Here is a 21,717-nt window from a genome sequence, read left to right as displayed (position 1 = left end):
CATAATGCTTAAAAAATAAAGTGTTTTATCTTGTATCATATTAGAACACAAAAAAATGCAAAGAAAGACTCATTATAACATATTATTAAACGGGGTGGGTTGAGTGAAGTCTAATTAGTTCAAAATAAACTGAGATGATGTTTGTTTCTTTTACTTAAATCTAAATAGAACTTGATTTGATTCAAATCCAAATATAACTTAATAGTATTAAGTATTAAGTTGTTTATTTTTTATTATTATTTTATTCTATTAAGTATTAAATATCAATAGGGTGAGGGTCATGTTGAGATTATATTTTAATCGTTTTAAAACATTATTTTTAGCATTTAATAAAAAGTCAAATATTATAATTTTTTCTATTTAATTAAAAATCAATAAAATTAAAAAAATTAAAAACAAATCATCTAAAATCTAAAAGCAAATTACATTTAGTATTAAATTAAAAAACAAACATCACCTTACTAGTCCAATGCATAAGTGTACCAAAATAACTTAAGGATATCAGTTTAGTCCTATCAAGGAAACTAATTCTAAATACTTTCATTCTAATTCTATGAACAAAAAGTATTGTAGCCTAAATCCTCTTTCTTCTTGTCCTTTCTATAATGGGTTATTTATTACTATTTCACCCAAGTTAAATCAACTAAAGGTTGGAATAATATTGGTTAATTAAACAAATAGAAGAATTTTATCATATTAGTTGAAGAATTATAATTGAATTCTCAAGTATCTAATATCACACCAAAATGCTTTTGGGTTCATTTATCCAAGAAAGTTACCTTATCTTTGCATTGGATATTAAGACTCATATAATTATTTTTTAAAATAGTTTTTTATTATACATGTGATAACAAGAAAATAGAAAATAATTTTATTTTCTTTAAAATAGAAATTAAGGTGTTTTTAGATAATTTTTTTTTAATTTATTTTCAGAGACTGTTTCAAAAAATAATTATATAAATATGAAAAATGATTAAAAATAAAATATCACATATAAAAATTATTTTTAAAATATATTAAAAAACATATAAAACAAAGTTAAAAATAGTTTAGATTTTCAAATAAATTTTTATTTTATAAAACATTACATCATAACTATTTTTCAAAATTGTTTCTTACAACACTTTTTCAAACATAGAGTGGATTTGAGAATGGTTTTAAAAAACGTTTATAATATTTAATGATAAAAATTTTCAAGTATTAAAAATATTAAAAATGTTTCTTGTAATCATTATCAAATAGACTCATAGTCTAAAACTCATAAGTTTATGATTTTGAACTTTCCATCATAGGAATTAACAATCTTTTGATCCATTACTTACTGTGCTAATCAAACTGCACCTGGTCCACCTGGATAGCTGAGAGCTTTTGACGAGCTAATGTCACCCTTATTAATTTATGTATCGGATACTATAATGTCATTGGTCTATTATCGATAGGTAATAATCGATACTTGGGGAATTCACTTTCTATAATACCATAGATAGCGAAACTAATCCCACGTTTGGATATTCAACAAACTCTTCCACAATTGAATAAAGATGGTAAAAATCCTCGCAAAAAGGATAAAAACTCTTCCACAAATATGGGATGCCACCCTCAAATCAAATCATTGATTGAAACCCAAGGAATTCGAACAAATGGGAAATGGTTACTTTTGATGAAATCGTAAGGAACCTGGGTTACCCTATCTCTAATGATGAAAGGACAACGTGATTGATTTTGATGTTGGATCTCTCACCCAGTCCATATTAGTGTAATTACGTGTCCCACAATCTCTTTGGTAATTGAACATATCTTGAACTCATAAGTAATAACCCTTATCTTTTATCCACCTTATACACCTCTATTGTTTTAGCCTTTTAGGCAAATTCTCCTGCTAATTCCTTTATCACCATGACCCATTAGTTCAGCATAAGTGTAAAATTCTTTTTTACCATAAGACTAAAAGTGGTGTTTGTTTTTTGACCGAATAGAAAAAGTCAAAATATTCGGCTATTTCTATTCAGCTAAAAGTAACATATTGACATCATCCAACATAACTAAACTGAACCTATTGATAACAAGTTCATTTCACCTATGTTGCATGATGTCAACAAGTTACTTTTAGCTGAATAGAAAAAACAAAATATTTTGATTTTTTTTATTCAGCCAAAAAACAAATACCACCTACTCTAATCGATTTCAACTTAACTTTTTTTTTTTTCCCTTACAAATTTTATTAAATTAATTAAACCCTTTTAATAGGTGTGATAATCTATATTGGTTGGTTGGTGGGTTCGCATTGTGTCAAAGTTTAGATATTTTAGTATATAAGTGAACTCAAACCCGACATAAACAATAATTATGTAAAAAAATAAACCTAAATACTATTTAATTATCAAATAAGTATAACTCATTTAATAATCAAATATTTTTATTTAATAATTATATTAAATTAAATCTTGTACAAACCTATATAATTAATATCTCAATCAAATATATTTATGATTAAATTAATCTATTTATTTAAAATACGTCAAAGATTAAATAAATAATTTAAATTTATAATTAAGTTAATCAATAAAATTAGTAAATAAGTCAATTCGATTCAAATTCATGTTATACAGGTTAATTTAAAAATTATTTATTTATTAAATCACAAGTCAATACAACTTTAATTTAAACCCAATTATCAACCCAAACCTACACAAAACGTGTTGAATTCCAATCGAATTAATAAATCATATTAAATTTTATCGTCCTATTATCATTTATTTTTTCTAAATAATGATAATCCAATTTTTACTCCCACAATTTTCCGCCCATGAATTTCTTGATTGACTCAGCCAGCAAGCCACTTGGTGCACAACACTAAATATTACTTGACATGGAGATCAATAACCACATGCCATCACTTCTATCAAAATCAACCCTCCTTAATTATTTCAACTACAACCAATAAATAACTTAATTAAATATAATTAATTGTCCATCATATTAAATAATACATGTATTTAATCTCCAAACCACCCCTACCACACAGCATGCTTGTGTAGACACAGAGAAAGAAAGAGGTGGTGCTCACATTAAAAAAAATAAAATAAAATAAAAATAATGGGATATAATTGATTTAGGAAAGTAGGTAGAAAACCAAGGATTGTAGTATTTTATGGTAACACCCCATTAACCACTCTTTTTGTCTCCACTAGACTATATAGTTATTAAAAAAGTCTCCTTCCTCCTACCCAATCAGTAGCATGCATCCCACCAAAACTCTTAGCCATAGATTTGTTAGAATGTCTCATTCTGTACCCGTCAACCTACTGGGGTGGCTTCATTTAACTCGCTGAGTCCACTCAGTTTGAGTTGATGTAAATATAATATATATTAAGCTCAGTTGTAGTTGATACATTTTGTGATTTTTGTTTTTAAAAATTAAAATCTTTGCATAAAAAAATAGAAACTATTGCACAAAAAGTATGAACTTATCTTATATCATTATAATTTATTTTCAAAATTTGAGGTAATAAAAGTTTTTTAATACCTTAATTTTTTTTTATAAGTTGTACAAGTTTCTAAATGATATGTGATAAAGGGAAAGCAATTTCCAAGCTATCTCACTAGGATTTTTTTTTTTCAAAAGTTCTTTTAAAAAAATATTATTAAAATACAATTGTTTAAAACATAAATAAAAAATACTACACCTTTTATCACATTTTTATTTTTGCATTAAACTTATTTTTTCAAAAGACAAATTTATTTTTTATATTGAATTAGTTATTTTTTTGTACTGAATTTATCTTTTGAAATATGAGTTTTCTTTTTACCTTAAAACTTTTTATATTAAATTCATCTTTTTTTATATTATAGTTCTTTAAAAAAATACACTACTCCCAATCTCACTCACTTAATCTCTTATCGCTCCTTAAAGTAGTAAATAATTGAGTGGTGTTTTTTCTTTTATTTTTCTGATTTTATTGATCTTGCTAGTACTGAGTCAAGCGAGTCAAGTTACTCCAAATTAGATTTTGAGTGGAAATTGTGAAGTAATTGAGCAGTCTATTTATAACTGTTTCAAAAACAATTGTTTGAAATTTATCTAACTTTAGTTGGGTTGATAGCTTTCAGAGATGAAATCCATGGCCGGCAGTTCAATCTCAGTACATGCAAGAAATGTATATGATAATAGAAGATGCTCGTCTCCAGTCAACCACCAAGTCCTTTCACAACTTTTTCATCGCTTTGGGAAATCAACCTAAATACAACAAATCGTGGGAAGCAATCACTCAAGAAAATGAACCTCAACCTTCTACCATTGTCATATAAAATGGACCCTCCAAATCTTCCTCCCTTCAATTCCAAGCCTAGCACATTGAAACATCCAAGCCTAGCTAGCTATTTTCATCAGCAATGTTCTAGAAGCTATAGCCTCACAATGAATGAATCCTCTTCATGATCACCCTATCTTGTTTGATCATGGAGGCAAAGATGATGTACGAGACCATTTTCGCCAGAAGCTTTAGTCGGCATGAGCAGAAAAAATTGGGATATGGCGCGTTTGCTGTTTGCTTCTTCATCACCTTCACCATTTTCACTGTGTTGAAGCCTTACTTGGGCCCTCTACCAGTGTGTAAGTCCTTGTCATATTAAGTTTTGTCCACACTTTGTGAAATTTCTATATGTTGTAATGCATGCATTTGGTATACATACATGCAATATACGTTCTATATCGATATTTGTTCGGTTTTGCAGTGAATTTACAGTTGTCAACGGGGGGTTTCAAGATGCTAATGGTGGAGGATACGACCAGTACTCAGCAAATAGGTAAGACTAGCTAGAATTTGATGAACATGGCCTGCAATTTGATTGTTCTATTTCTGTGTTACATATGATGAAGGTGGGTTTCTTGCTGATGTTTTGAAGTTGCAGAGATTGGAAGAAAGGAAATGGAGGCTTTAGTATGCAATATATGGACCGCAGGTCAGACTTTTGTGAGATGAGTGGGGATGTTAGGGTTCAAGGGAACTCGTCCACCATTTTTATTGCTTCATCAGCTCCAGTGGACATGTTGCCTGAGAATAGTTCATGGAGCATAAGACCTTATGCTCGGAAAGGAGACGCAAGAGCAATGAAGCACGTTAGGAATTTCACAGTGAAAATGACAACGGGTCGTCAACATCTCCCACATTGCACTCAAAACCACACTGTTCCCGCCGTCCTTTTCTCCCTCGGAGGATATTCTGGAAACCATTTTCATGCCTTCAGTGACGTCCTGATCCCACTGTATTTGACTTCCAGACAGTTCAATGGAGAAGTACAGTTTCTTGTGACTTCAAAATCGTTAAGGTGGATTGAAAAATTCAGAATACTACTTCAAGAGTTGTCCCGATATCCCATCATTGACATTGATAGAGAAGAAGGTATCCATTGCTTCTCCAGCGCCATCATCGCCTTAAGTGTCACAAAGAGCTGGACATCGACCCTTCAAAGTCTCCATACTCCATGAAAGACTTCAGAGAGTTCTTGAGAAGCTCATACTCACTGAAGAGAGCTACAGCAATCAAAGTAAGAGACGGTACTGACACAAAAAAACCACGGCTTCTGATCATTGCAAGAAAGAAGACACGTTCATTTACTAATGACGGCAAAATCGCTGAAATGGCCAGAAGCTTGGGGTATGAAGTAATTGTTGCAGAGGCAAATGGGACAGAAATATCAAGATTCGCAGAACTGGTGAATTCTTGCGATGTACTGATGGGAGTTCATGGAGCTGGGCTTACAAACATCGTCTTCCTCCCTGAAAATGCAGTCCTGATCCAAGTAGTTCCCTTGGGTGGGCTGGAATGGGTGGCTAGATATGACTTTGGATTGCCGGCAGTGGACATGAAGATAAGGTATATAGAGTATCAGATAAAGGAAGAAGAGAGCAGCCTGATAGAGAAATACCCACATGAGCATGCAGTTCTAAGAGATCCCCATTCAATTACAAAGCTGGGATGGCTAGAGCTTAAGGCAGTATACCTGGACAAACAGAATGTAAAGCTTGATTTGAATAGGTTTAGGAACACCTTGTTGCAAGCCCTTCAGCTTCTGCATTAGCGTATCTGTTTATTTGATTGTTTCCTTCCTGTTTATCTTTTGCATTTTTTTAATCAATAATTAATAGTTGATTAGTTTTCATTTTTGCATATATATATATATATAGAACATTAATCGAGGAGAAGCATTTTTTATGTTGTATTGATATATCATAAAATATAGGATTAATTGATTAAAAGGATGAAATAATCACAAAATCGTAAATCTACCTCCTCTCATGTTTGAATTTGAAAATTTAATCAATTTTTGAAATAAACGTTCTTCAATATTTTGATTATTTACATATAAGATAAAAAAAAAATTATAAGAAAAAAAAATAACGATATTTTTATGAAAATTTGATTATTTATAAAATACGGATTATTCCATCTCTTTTATCAAATAACCCCAAAATGTATACTGGGTAATCAATTTCCTAAGGTTTCCATTTTTGTATTTCTTTATAAAATATTAACCTCAACTACTTTCAACAAAAATGAAAAAATAAATAAAAACAAAATGATTATTGATTCATTAACACTTATTAGAATTAATTTCATAATTCAGTCAAATCTAGTTAGCAATAAATGAATAAATAGAGTATAAAATTCAATTCTTGAAGTACCAAACCATAACAATTAACAATTCAACATTCATTCTTTTTAAAAAGTAAAAAGGAAAAAAAAAAAAAGGTTGTAGACTTAAGTGACTTAATTTAATCAATGCATATTAAGTGGGATCCAAACCATCTTCTATAATTCTTAATTCATTTTATTAAGAGTCTCTGCATGGATGGGAGGAAGGAGGCCTTTGTGCATAGAAAGACTTGTGATGACGGCCTCATACAAGTTGTCGGTGCCCATAAAGAAATCATTATTATGCTTTCTCTTCTGATCTTGGAATTTATATGACACTTCGTCTAGGGAGGGGAAATTGTTGATTTATAGACTAGAAGAAAGTGTAACTCTCACACAATTGGTAAGAGACATATGCTAGAAGAAAGTTTCAGTTAGTACTAATCCTCCTTTCCATAGGACTGGAGATCTCAGTCTAGACAAGGGTCGAGACGAAAATGTAGGTTAGCTTGGCAATTAGTATCCTCATACCTCTGTCAATACATATATAGATGAAAGGCATACAGAAGAAAAGAAGGAATCAAGAGAATGTGAGAATGCTTATGTTGGCTTTCAGCAAGCCAAGTTAAGAAAGATTTGCAAACTGGGTAAATGATAAATGCAGCTAATTCAAAAGCCTGTGTCAAACAATATAAAGAAAGAACAATTTTATACACAGGAAAGTCCATTGAAATGAAAGCATAGGCATTTATAAATTATGAATATGAAAAATATGAGCAGGATTGATTGATTTAGAAGTACTCAAAAATTAATTTTACCAAACACTGAATAGGCAAGATCAGAGCTTCTTTTGCTCCAAGGCTTATGCAGTTGCCATGACCATACAATCAGAAAACCACCAGAGCAACCCCAACAGATATCCAGAATGTTACCAACCACCTAGGCATTGGATTTGGATACAGACCTGGTGAGGAACAATAATATCATGTTAGAGTTTATAGTCATCAGCAGAAGTTCAAAATCACCATCAACAGAGAAATGGCAGCTAGAAGTTAATCACATTGTCTACACAAAACCGAACATGAAAATGGAGAACATACCATTACCAAATTTGATACATATGAGGAGTTCCACTATGCATGCAGCAATGGAGAGCCAACAAAATGCTCCCAACTTTTTTGCTGGAGTTCTAAAAACAGAGGTAATAAAAATAAGAATAGGTGAAATTCTACATGCATATGAGAGAAAGAGGGTGTAGAGAGGGAGTACCGGTCTTGTAGAAATGAGTTATATTCACGAATTGTTGGTATAGCAATTAGCCACCACAAAATTAACCTATACACAATCAAGGGGTTTTGAGCAGGAATCCAGAGGCAGAACTTGAGAAAGAATGTGTTGAGCTCCACTGTCAAGAACACAATGCAAAGAAAAAGAACTTGAACAAATCGCCATGGACCAAGTAAAGGATGCCACTCATCTTTATCCCATTGTGCTGGTGTGAATTGTCCCAATGTTCGCTTTACCTGAAAACAGTGACAAATAGAGACACAGAAGCCATCATTAGTTTTCGGTCAAAAGAAATCATATATTGGAGAAAGTCATGGTAAAGTCAAAAACAGAATGGAAGTCAATGTCTCTTGGGTTATAAAAAAGGCGATGCAAGAGGCAGAATACTATCTGGACAACGTCTTATCCATGGCAAAGTCAGAAAGGGAAAATGGAAGCAAATGCTGTTGGCCCAGCAGAAACGGATGCAAGAGGCAGAAATTATTCTGGTAAGGAAGATATCAAGCCTAAATATTGACATGTTATATTTTAGAAAATAACATCAGTTCCATTAGTCAGACAAGGAAAGTTCTACATTAAAAGGCCAAACAAATTAAATGATACCAAATAGGGATAAAATAATTAAACTAGCAACAATCAAATAGAGGGGGAAAAATAGGACAGACTGGAACTTGAGACCTCTAACTGACCAGACTCCTGTATCATGTTAGGCTACCAACTTTCCTAAAATTTTAAGTGGCTAGGATATCAGTCTAACAATTACCAAGAGAAGAACATGTCCATAGGGTCTTAAGCAAAAGTACGTCAAAAAACTAGATGACAACAAAAATGTCACTGCCTTTATTAGATTTGTTTAAAAAATTTTCCAAGATCACCAAGCCAGGTGCTACATACAAGCAACTAACAAACAATCTTGACAAATTCCCGATACATAGCAAAGCAGTGAGATGCAATTCAAAACTGAGAAGACTGATAAGAGATGCTAGATCAGTTGAACAAAGCAACAGTGTCTCAACTTCCATGCTAAAGAAAAACCAGTCAGTCTTCCACTTAAAAATTAAATTTCAGGTGTTAAGGATGGAAAGACAATGCTGAGTACCTTAAATTTTAGTAGGATGAGTACCTTGAATTTAAACTTGTACTTAAAAAAGAAAAAAAAAAAGTGATTTGGTAACCTGCTCAACCAAATGACACTAGCAGAGGTGCCAAAGAACTGTCCGGTTCAGCACAAAACATGATGCCCATCTAATAAATCCAATTGCAGACCAGGCAGCTCCAGATGGAACATGATGTCTTGTATAACAAATATATGTAAACTTTTTGATAGGTAACAAAATATGTAAACTTATAGACATTTAACAGAGAAGGCTGAAATATAATTGCCGAACACTTAAAAGGAACATACTTTACTAATGATGTTTGGTTGTCGACTAATACCAACCCACTCATATGTTCTCCCATCAAAGTATCGAACAGTACGCATGCCTGCCCATATGCCTGCCAACAAAATATGAAACATGTCTTCAGAAGCTGGAAAAAAGAGAAATTATTTTCATAACTTAGAGAGGAGACGCTTCAGGGAACTAAACAAATAAAATTCTAAACATCATTAAATCAATTTTCTGATCAGAATTTTATAGAAAGCAGGATTCTGGTACAAACAACCTAGATATTTTATCAATTTTATTCTTTTAGGTTTTTTGACCATTTAATCTTGAGGCTCACTTCTAGGCAAGGCTGAGGAGAAACAACAATTCAACAACGCCAAGTTGGAGGGTTAAGTCACCTGAGAAGCACACCACATGTGAGGCACTATTTATTCTTTAGGTCTTTTGACCATTTAATCTTGAGGCTCACTTCTAGGCAAAGATGAGGAGAAACAACATTCAACAATGCCAAGTTAGAGGGTTATAAATCACCTGAGAAGCACAACCAAATGTGAGGCACTACATGGCAGATTCCTCTTGCCTTAACATATGGTCCTAAACTAATAGCGGTGCAACGCTTATAAATTTTGGGATCCTTTCTTTCTTTTTCTTTTTTTTCTCATTTTTTTCTTTTTCTTTTGCCTTGTTTTGCTTGGTAAAAACAAAGCCCTCATCCGTTATTATACAACATAAATGGATGCTTTCAAAGCTCCTTAGGCATCTACTGAATATTAAAGACTGCATTAACAGACCTTCAAAGGAATTTGGAGCAACTAACTGAAAGTTGAGATTTTGCATCATTTTTTTTTTTGCAACTATTTCTTCCAATCTTATCTATGATGAATTGAGATCAATTTAAGTTCCCTTTGATCTTTGGAGCCACATAATTCCAAGATATTACACCAATATATTGTTTGTCACAATTAGATGGGATTATAAAAACGAAAGAGACCCATGAGCGAAAGGTGGCCAATAATGCTGTCATCATGGTCTCTTTGTATATCTGCACAAACCAAATTGTTTGTTAATTTTAGATTGGGGTACACTCTTCCACTCTACAAGTCAAATTTCCACCTGTTTAAATGAGGATAATGGTACAAGAGCAGCATCATATGGATTTCATGTTGGATCACACACGGTTCTAATTTCACCCTTTCAAGCCCGGCTCTGATGCTCCTGTGCTGCACTCTTAATGGCTGAGTTTGCATGGCCCATTCAGAATCACCATGTGCCTTGACACAAATCTTCTGCCAACTAACAATCTACCAGAACTTTTTGGTCTCACAACAGCACAACTCTGAATTTTTTGGCCATACTTCTAATAATACTGCGGTTAAGCTCAAGGACAGAGAGAGAAAGTGCTCTCTCGAATCTGCTCTCTTGAATCTGCTAAGTACAAAACAGTGAATATTCCAGCTCATATTCAGACCATTTCCAACATGGTGGAAGACATCAGAGAATATTATAGGTTACAATTCAACCAAGATTTTGTATTGAATGACGCTACTGAGAAGTAAATAAAATCACAGGCCCACACTGAATCTTGAACTGGTCAAGAAACCAATGTTTATAAACTAGCAAAAATTATGGATGCTTAGCAAGTAGGGGCATGCAATCAACCTTATTATGTTTTTACTTGCCAATCTGTAACAAGGGTAGGATTTAGAAGAACATATTTTATAATTTATTGGCAGGACACTACCTTAAATTTTTAAAGAGAAGTTCCTTATAACTTTTGATGCAAAGTCCATCCATGGAGGGAAAAAAATTGCATGGAAGGGTAAGGCAAAATTTGTTTATCGAAGATAAATTTTTGTGTAAACAAACCTTAACAACAAAGAACTTCATGCACAAACAAAATAACCAAAATGTCTTGACCAAAGAGCACAACGACATAGTACTTAACAAAGGGCAAAAATATTCCCAACATAGACACAGTTTGGATGGCACTGATAGTTCCCTTTACATTGTGATTAAACAAGCACAAAGTGAGAAACTAAGATCAGGTCTCTAATTAAAACAACTATATATTGAAAAATCAGAATAATACCAAATACAGGTACAGAGCACAGGATTAGGGGTCTCGTTAAGAAAATGATATATGGAAAAATCGTGAATAAAGGTCCAAAGAACTCATAGCATGCTTTTCTAATTCAGATCACATAATTGAATCTAAATCTGAATCAAGGGATTGTAGCACATGGATGGATAAATTAGAAGGAATAAAACAATAGGAGAAACTCGAACTTGAGAACTCTAGTCAACCATAACTCTGATGCCAGACTAAGCTATGAACTGTCCCAAAAACCTAAGTTATTGGGAGATGGCCGAGAATGTATACAAGGCTTCACAAAACTTACTATCATCAGCACAAACTACAAGCAGACAAAGCAATGTACAACCACTACAAATGCTCTATATGCTCAAGGAGAAAAAAGTCTCAAACAAAAGAAACCAAGTGTTTTCTCCATGCTTAGATAACCAATCTGCAACTTAATTAGCCGAGTGAGGAATCCAAGAGAAAGAGCATCCCATTTCACCAGTAGTAACTAGAATTTTGCAGAGCCAACCATCAAACTTCCAAGAGTCTCCCTCACAATAAGACACCATAGATAACAATGGGATAATCTCCTTCTACGTTTAGGTTGGAGAGACAAATAGCTTGCAACAAGCCCTTTTATAAAGCTAATATATCTGCTCAATAGTTGAACCCAGTCCAGCAGGTTTAGAGTAAGCTCCTACTACTGTACCAGATGATTTCTGATCACACCTCCTATACCCAATTGCCCCAGGTTACCAAGAAAACATCCATCAAAGTTTAACTTTACCAAACCTACAGCAAGAGGTAACCACCCACACATGGACTTACTATTTAACCTCTTGGAGTAGCAAACATTATTCCAATCTAGCAATAGAGCGTACAAAGAAATACCTACAGAGGGATCAAATACAGAGGCCCGTAAAGACCAGAAGAAGTAAACCAAATCCCAAATAACCTCCACAAGTCTCCATTTGTCTCTCAAAGATCCTTTTTTTTTTTAACCATAAAAACCATATCAACCACTCACCAAAGAACTCTCCCTTTAGGTTAACTACCAAACCCCAGGTACAAAATTACAAATATCTACTATGCCTCTGGGAGGTACCCAATCAATCTTGGCAAGTCAAACAATCTTTGCCATAGTCTCAATGCTAAAGGGCAATGAAGAAAGAGATAATCAACTGATTTTCTATTCTCCAAGCACATAGCACACTGGTTTAAACTAAGAGCTTTGTTAGATCTCCTCATTTGAAGCATATCATTGGTATCAACCTTCTTATTATCCACAAAGCATGCAAAAGGCTTAATCTTAGCTGAAGTTTTTGACTTCCAGATAAATTTGGTTGAAGCAAAAGGACTGAAAATAGACAAAGCTGAAAGAGCTCTAAAAAAGAGCTCACTAAGAAAACCCTAAAGGTGTCGATGACCAAACCCTCACACATCTGGAAAGGAAGGTGAAAAGTACACATGCTGAATAGGCAATCAGAAATCTTATGGAAGAAGGATCAGGCATGCAGTTAACAACAGCACAAGTTAATTTTAAAGGAGAAACTTGATGTTCAAATTTTATAAACATATCAAATCACAAATAGAGAACAAAGTAGCAAGACTCTCACCAAACCAATTGCATACTAGAATGTCCAAAACAATACTATCCACCAGCACTCATTGAAGTTTGGCAACATGTGGCGGAAAGTGAGCTGCAAATACGAAAATGAATTATACAGCAGCAAAATAACATGCGAAGACTGCATAAAGGTGGATCAACACCTCATGCATTGCCCATTTGCCTTCCAAAATTATGATTTAATCAATAGCTAGAACTGAAATCTCTGAGCTTGTAAAAGAGGGAAAATACAGAATCTAAGATTAAGAGTTAATAGACCTTTATAGGGGAAATTGAAAATTGCCAGCTTTTAATTACTGTTTTTTTTTTAATATAAGTAACTTTTGTTGAATTAGCTGATTGGTTTACATGTATTCACATTCTTGCCTTCCTAAATAGTTAGTTCACCTCTGATTTCCCACTATTATCTATTTATCTATTTTTATATAAGTTTCTCCTCCTATTTTACTCTTTCTGCATGCTTTAAGCTACATTCTAATTCATTTTTTTGGAAAAGGAAAAAAATAAAATAAAATAAAAGCAAAAGAATGAACAGAAGGAGAAACCGTGCTATTTTGTGAAGTGAACAACATCAGAACATACCTCCATTAGCTCAAACCCAAATGACAAAACCCATAAAAGAGGTTGATTGCGGATCATTATGGCTTTTCCCCACCAACCAAAGATATGAGCAAGCACAAATTCATCAAACAAGGTTTCCTAAAAAAAAAGAAAAAAACAAAAAATTAAAAACCAAGTTAGACGCCTGTGGTATTTAAAACTGAGTTTAGATATGCCGTAAACAGAGTAAATGTGTAGAAATTAAAGTGAGTGAACTGTGAATAAAGACATCATACATAAACATTCTTAACCTGCTCGAGGGATTCTCTGGCACATAAATGCGGCAATCTGATCCATATGATCTTTCAGGAAGTTCTGCATGATGTACAACATACATAACATAAAATCTTAGTCATGAATCTCAAGTATATGAACTGCATCAGCAGCTAATTGGAGAAATCAATAGTTTTGCAGACTGAAATGCAATACCAACACCAAGATTAGGATGCAGAAATCTCATGAACTGTCGAGCATCATCTCGCTTCTGGAAAAGGGAAAACGGTTTACAGATCACTGAAAGTGTCATATATAAAATTATTGCAGGTAAATTGCTCTCAGAATTTAGGAACAATAGGCAACTAAATCTAAGATAGAGATTTTTATTCCACTACAATATTGATAATATTAATTACATAACTGCATGACATAGTTTTACTGATAAAGCTCCACTATTACTAATCCCATCTAAGTAGACAGCTTCAGATGAATTTGGAATGTGTAGAATAGGCAGTAAAAGTTTGTTCATCTTCAGTTGCATTTGCCAATTGCCTCTCAATTACGTTGCCAATAGATAACCTCTCTTGCATGCCCTTAAGATTCCAAGCATTGTCTTGTAGACATGCTATCGCTTTAGTTTGTCTAGATTGACCAACCAAAATAATCCAGACTTTCATGGGACATTATACCCTTTTTGTGATATCATGAACCTAGATTCTAATTTTTGTTTATAATACAAAATGTAATTATTTAGGCTTTCTTTTAAAATTCATTTAGAAAAGAACAAATTTTGAAATTAAAGTATTTATAGTTGGGAATAATTTACAACTTTAGAAAATGTTCTAAGGTACAAAATCATAGAAGTGTGACCATTATATGCTCATTATTTTTCTCAATAACCTAGGAGAATTCGACTCTCCTACTTCACCTACCCAAGTCAACACCAACAACATGGGTATGGATTCTTGTCAGATGTTCCTATTTCACTTTAGCTATGACTATTCGATTTTGCTTGATTTGTTCTTTTGCTTTCAACCCTCCTATCGAATGGTTATATTGAAGAAAAAGAGAATTTAATGAAAAAAGATTTTTTTTAAGAACATTTAAGGATAAGAAAGAAAAAACAGGGATAAAATAAAAATAGGAGTTTTTATCAAGGACAAAGAAAACCCAAGGTGTGATTGCCTGAGAACCTTGATGCGATTGCCAAGGGTTTCATTTCTTCTTTTCCAATCATCTTTTATTCTTTTCACCTCATGATATAAAGAAAATCCTTCAATGCTGGAACTTTTAAGATCCTGCATCACCAACCTATGCAACATTCTCAATAATATATTTTGGAGGCTGCAGAAAGGGGTAAACAGCTATGGCAGAAGGAGACATTGAAGGAGAAGAAAAAGAAAATTTTCATTTTTCTTTACAGCATTTGGAGATCTTGAGTTACAGCACTACTGAACTTTTTCCTACTCAAGTTAGACATGGTTCTTTTCATGTAAAGACATAATTGAAAAGATCATCCAAATTGAAAAGACCAGAAACATGCCATCAGAGTTCTGATCAGAAAAAAGGAAAAAAAAAAAAAAGAAAAAGAAAAATGCCATCAGAGTGAATAAAAGACAACCCTATTACCTAAAGAAAAAAGAGATAATTAGTATGAGACTTTTAAAGTGTGCAATGATATATCATGTCATTTTGAGAGGGAAGAAATAGTATACAGGCCTTCTGATTTAAAAAAAAAAAAAAAAAAAATACTGGTATACAGGCCACTAAGTTGTATGCCTGCCCTTGATGAATCCCAGAACAACATTAACTGCCAACAAGCAAAGCAGCCTTACTCTCATCAGTTCCAAAGCAGCTAATGTAGCAAAACACCTCCAACACTGTTGACCCAAGAATTGAAATGCCCATATAAAACTATGATGATCCCAATGGGACTGAGTTTAGATTTTCGTCCAATCAAAAAGTGGTCTACCTCCAATTTCAGTGATACCAAATATAAGTCTTGTTTACAAAAAGAATATGCCATATAGCAACAAAGTATGCAAGAAAGTGAACAGGGTTTTTCATTAATTAACTCAATTAGTACAGGGAAAAGTTTGACTGTAAGAAAAACCAACCTGGAAAAGTAAAAACGTAAGAGAAATAAGGTAAACAACTGCCAGTCCATGAACCAAGCGCCAAATTGCAGGATGCGGCCTTATAAGAACCCTGAATGAGAGGACAAGAAAAGCCTAGAATTTAAATATTTAAAACAATAAGTTTTAAGGTGAAAAAGGAAAAAGAGTAAATGCTAATGCTGCCCCCCTCCCCACAAAACACACACACACACACACACACACCCCAGAAAACATACCAGCAGACAACAGCCAAGGAAACTGGAAGTTATACCGTAACCCGAGAACATAAGCAACCAACATTACATAACCAGCCACTGAAGGTAATCCACACTAAGTTACAGCTATTGCAAGGATTTTTATTCTAAAAATATTATTGGCAAATTGCCTCACAAACTTCAGTCAGTCAAAGTTGCTTCATGGATAACTCATTCACAGTGACAAAACTTCAAAGATTTAAGCATGTTTGCACACCATTTAAGATTACTAGGCACAACTTCCAAGTAAACAAAGGTATAATGAGCAACCCAAAGACCTTAGGACTCTTGATGATCTAGCTTAATTCTTGGTCATCTTAATCAAACTTTGGCTAGTTTCAGCAGATTGAGTTTATTGAAGGATTGGAGACAAAATTAATCTTGGAAGCTTTTTGTCAGCTGATCTAAGTAGAGAATGATGTGTGCCTCGAATCACAGCAAACTCACGGAACGTTGCTAATTGCAGAATTACTCGACAAGACTAAGCCAAATGCATGAATGGAATGAACAAATCACTCTAGTCTAAGATCAACGACGACAACTTGCAAAGAAATTTTCTGTTTCTTTTTAACAAATTTCTTTTCTTTTCTTTTCTTCTCATTAAAATTTATAAAATATTAAAAGAAGCATTGACTTAAAAAATTTCCCGTATAAATACAACTTATTCCATAAAATCAACTAATCTACTTCCTAAAGTCAGGAAATTGATTAGATGATGTACCAAATAGAGTACAACTTATCATGTATATATACACACACACACACTTGTCTAGTCTAACCATGTCACCTTAGTTCCCACTTGGCAACAACATGGCTGCCACTTTGGCATTTTTTTTTTCTGATAGGTAAACACAATTGTATTAAAAGCGCCTAAAATGCACCTAAAGTATACACGATATATACAGGGCATAGCTGCCACTTTGGCACTACATCACATATGATACCAAACTCCTTTTCCCTTTATTTTACTCAGAGCAATGTCTTCAACCACCATAGCATGACCTATCCAAGCAGTCTATGAGCCAAGAAAGCCATTGCCTACCTACTTTAACCCACCTAAAAAAATGCTAGCCCCTCTGTGTAAATCTGTCCTCAACGCATCTTGAGCCAACAGGCAACAAGCACACCGACATCAAACATCAAAGAATCGACCTAAACAAGCTCCTTCTAGTAAAAAGGAAAATCATTCTGCAACTTGAAATAGAAGATCTTTTCAATTATGTTTCTTTCCTAAATATGGATGCAATAGTGCATCATTCCCCCAAAATTTTTAAGATCTGTTTGGAAATTGTTTTTGAAAATAGTTTTTTGTTCTTAGAATAGAAAATCATTTTCTCAATTAGAAAACATATTTGGCAAACTTTTTCCTAAAATAGTTTTTTCGAAAATTTGTTCTGAAAATAAGTAATTTTTTATAACATATTTAAAGTAATTTTTAAGTGTTTTTTCTAGAGAATTCTAAGAACAATTGAAAATATGAAAAATACTTTGAAAATTGCATTATATGTAAATACACAACAACTTCATGGGAAAAAAGTCACGAAAACAGTTTTTTATATTTGAGTTACAAAATAGAATTTTGTCCATGAAAATAATTGAGAATTGTTTTTAAAAACTGCTCTCAAAATCTGTTTTTAAAAACTATATTGGAAGCTAAGTATTCTAAAGCCAAAAGATGGGTCAAAGAATAAGGGAAGTTACCAAAATAACATAGGCACATGTTCATTTCTGATCACAAGAAATAATTATTTACTCTAAACAGTTGAAGTAACCATGAAAAGCCTTTCTAATCTACAAATATCTTAGGATGCAAGTTGTTTCAAAATAAACTTTAATTTTTTAACTTACGTTGCAGGCGCTTGAAGTAAGCTATAAGCAAGAAAAACTGCAATCATCGCAAATATCCCCTATCAAAAGCAATATAAAACATATGTATTAAAATAATTGCTTCAAAAAATACCAATCACATAACTCAAAGTCAAAGAAATCACACTAAAAAATGCACACCTTTTCACAGAGGTCACAAGATCACCAGATGAAGTGGTATCTGGATCAAGGGCTCCACTTGCCCAACTGATAAGCACCAATAAACATATAATATCCCATCACTCCATCAAGTTATTAATCACATAAAAAACAAGCTAAAACACTGATAAGCACCAGAATAATACTGATAAGCACATAGGACTTACATTAGAAAACATGTGCCTATAAATAAAAGTTTAATGGTGTGAGGTCTGTAAGCCCATGCAGTCCAAGGATCAAGTTCATCAATAACTTCTGACAAGTTCAAACTGCTACTTTCTTGAGTAATAAGATAACTTCTCCTCATTTTCCTATGCCCATTAGGTTCCATGTCCTAGCAACCAGAAAAAGCAAGTTTCTTAGTAAAAATCATAAATGACAATCAGTATCATTCAAGAAAATGATGAATAAAAAAAGTAAAAACATTGGTATTCCTGAGGGGTGAGGTTACTCTTGATTGCCCAACAGCATAATCACCAGAAGCAGTTAGAAAATAAACCAAATTGCAAAGTTAATAGGTTGAGTTAAACAATACAGGAAACTATTAAAAATGGCATGCATGAAATGGTATAGAATAAGAAACAAAGGTTTATTTCCAGCCATAAATCAGCATACTTGTTTCCATTTTTCAACTGAGAAGGATTAGGTTGTTTCAGCATCACAAAGAAATCTAAATAAGAGAAGATTAGACCACGAAATCTGAGATTAACGGCATCACCAACAGCCATTTCAACAAAAATATTTATTTTAATTTTTTCAAAAAGAAGAACTAAGCTGCTTAAACTTTCTACAGAAAAATGAAAATACATATAAAAACAAATTACATAATGAAGCATGTACCCAAAATGAAAAGAAAGAAAGAAAGAAAAATAAACTGTGACCTGTACAAACGAACTCAGCAGCTATTTCACACACAACAGCATGTCAGTATATCAATCAGGAAACAATATCTTTCATCATTCATTCACCAAGAACCAGATGTCATTACTATTGTCTACATTCTTCAGTTGTGCATGTGAAAGAAAAATTAGTTAAATTGAAAAGTAGGACAACTAGGATGCTCCCATATCTAATATTGAACATTTCCATACAATGGACACTAAAATGATAAATAATAATAATGATGATGATCATAAAGTAGCCAAACTAAAAGCCATGCTAAAGGTCATATTAAAGCCATACTAAAAGCCACACTAAAAGTCATACTAAAAGCCATGTTAAAAGGGTTGTATCTGTGTCAGTAAAAGCAAACTAACTATTAAGAAAGTTGCTGAAAATCCACCATTAATGTGAATGCATTTCCAAGTCATTATAACACTATACAGTCATGATATAATTGTAGTCACTACAAATCTACACGAATACTTCTATCAACATAACACTTCTCAAAATCAAACAAAAGGTGTATACTTCTATCAATGGTCAGGAACTCATAATCAATACCAAGAATCTAAAAACAAAGAATAGGATTAAACAGAAAAGGGCAATGAAAAGAAAGCCTAGTTTTATTGATTGGGACATCATAATCTCAACACTATCACTCAGGACTGCTTGCTTTTAACCCAAAAATATAAATATGAGTACATGAACTTTTTGTCATTACGTACTGCAAAAAGGCTATGAATCTGAAATTTATTTATCTATATTACTTGGTGTGCATTTTGCTTTCTTTATAGAAATAAAGCAACACAAATCACATATTTATAACTCAAAATAGTTACTTCTTTTCCTTCTTTTCTTTTCTTTTCTTTTCTTTCTGCATTTTTCTCAGCAACCGAACACAGGCCAAGCAAATCTCTCCCAAATCATCCAAAACCCATCAAAACCCGTTCCCAACTTCATCAAAACCCACATATTTTCCACACTTTTCTCATCAGTAATGGAATGTTCAACACCCATCACCACGAATCAAACCACATTGCGCTTTATTAACAACAAATCATGCAACCCATAAAAAACAAACCCCAAAAGCAAATAAATAAATAAATAAATAAAAATAAAAATCAGAGAAACCCAGCAATCTAACAACACAAACAAAAAATGAAAAATACATACAGTTGGCATGAAGAGAGGAGTGAAAATGGAGAAGTGGGGGTACAAGTAGAACTTTGAAGGAAGAGTTTTGAGTATTTATTGAAGTAGGGAGGAAGGAGTGGAATAGTGGGCTTTGAAAAGGGGGAGTAGGAGGATAGAGGATCTTGGGCGTCCAGGGTGGATTCAGGGGAGGTATAAATGAAGTGAGAGGGACTAGTGAAGAGCCAGTAATAATGGTGAGAGTGAAAGTTTGAGAGAGAGAAGAGAGAGAGAAGTGAGAGATGAGACTAAAGTTGTGGACAGGCTAGAGAGAGAAAAAGCCTTCTGAGTACTGCTGGTCAAAGTGAGGTCTTCACACTACTGTATAATAATTTAAAGATGTTTACATACTTGACACTCACTTTTTAGTTTTTAGAGTCAGAAATGAAAGGTTTGGGCTTGAGCGGCCTTTCATTATTTTTAATATTTTTATTTTTTTTTAGGAAAAGATAAAAACAAGTAAGAAAGCCACAAAGGTGGTGTTAGTTTTCTCATTGAATAAAAAAAAATATATATATATATATATATATATATATATATATATTAAATTTTTTATTTAATTAAAAATAATTTATTCATATCAATTAATATAATTAAAATAAATTTATTATTAATATATTCAATTTAATTATATTTATTAATATCTGCAAATTACTTTTAACAATAAAAAATTAAATATTTTAATTTTTTCTTCAATCAAAAAATAAACACTGCCAAACCTATTATTGGTGGAGATCAGGTTTTTTCATTTTTAATTAATAAACTATTAAATGAGTTGATTTTTAAATTATTTTAACTATTAAACATAATTTCTTTTTTTTTATATGTTATAAATACCATATAATAATTAAAATGCATTCCATGTTACAAAAAGACAGCTAATACTATCTTAGTTTATGTAGTAAATAAATTATATTTGAAAATTAATAATATGTTTTCTATACTTGTTTTTAAAAATTACTTTATAGAAGAAATTAGCATAATTATTCTTAAATGATTTTGATTTGAAAATATTTTATATCAATTAGCTTTGATATATTTTGTATTGCCTATTTCTAGTGACAAAAAGTGATAGTTTTTCAAGACTTATATTAAAATAATTATAATTTTTGTAAATTATTTAAAAAATTGAGAATTTTGTACAAATGTTTTTATTTATTTATATATAAATTAACATTATTTTTAAAAATAAAAAATAAGAAGCGTGTCAATAAATATTTAATTTTTATTTTTAAATTGTTTTTTTAAAATTGATAGACTCCTTAATAAGTCCTATACATCCAAGGCCTCCTTGATTTAGAACTCATGATAAAAAATAAAAAAAAAATTAAAAATATATGTAGTTATGTGTAGAAGAAAAATTGATATAATCATTCTAAATTATTTTTTAATGCTAGAAAATGTAATGATAAAAA

The 21,717-nt window shown here is 32.4% G+C and overlaps 2 pseudogenes; one reads left to right on the top strand and one right to left on the bottom strand.

Annotated features, from left to right (window-relative positions):
* The first annotated feature begins 4,364 nt into the window (after positions 1 to 4,364).
* LOC117904351 lies at positions 4,365 to 6,096 on the top strand (annotated as a pseudogene).
* A 1,412-nt stretch (positions 6,097 to 7,508) lies between these two features.
* LOC117903987 lies at positions 7,509 to 20,548 on the bottom strand (annotated as a pseudogene).
* Positions 20,549 to 21,717: the final 1,169 nt, after the last annotated feature.

Source organism: Vitis riparia, chromosome 17, assembly GCF_004353265.1.
Source record: "Vitis riparia cultivar Riparia Gloire de Montpellier isolate 1030 chromosome 17, EGFV_Vit.rip_1.0, whole genome shotgun sequence".
NCBI lineage: Eukaryota > Viridiplantae > Streptophyta > Magnoliopsida > Vitales > Vitaceae > Vitis > Vitis riparia.
The sequence above is the reverse complement of the archived record's forward strand: the minus strand, read 5'-3'. Positions and strand labels throughout refer to the sequence as shown.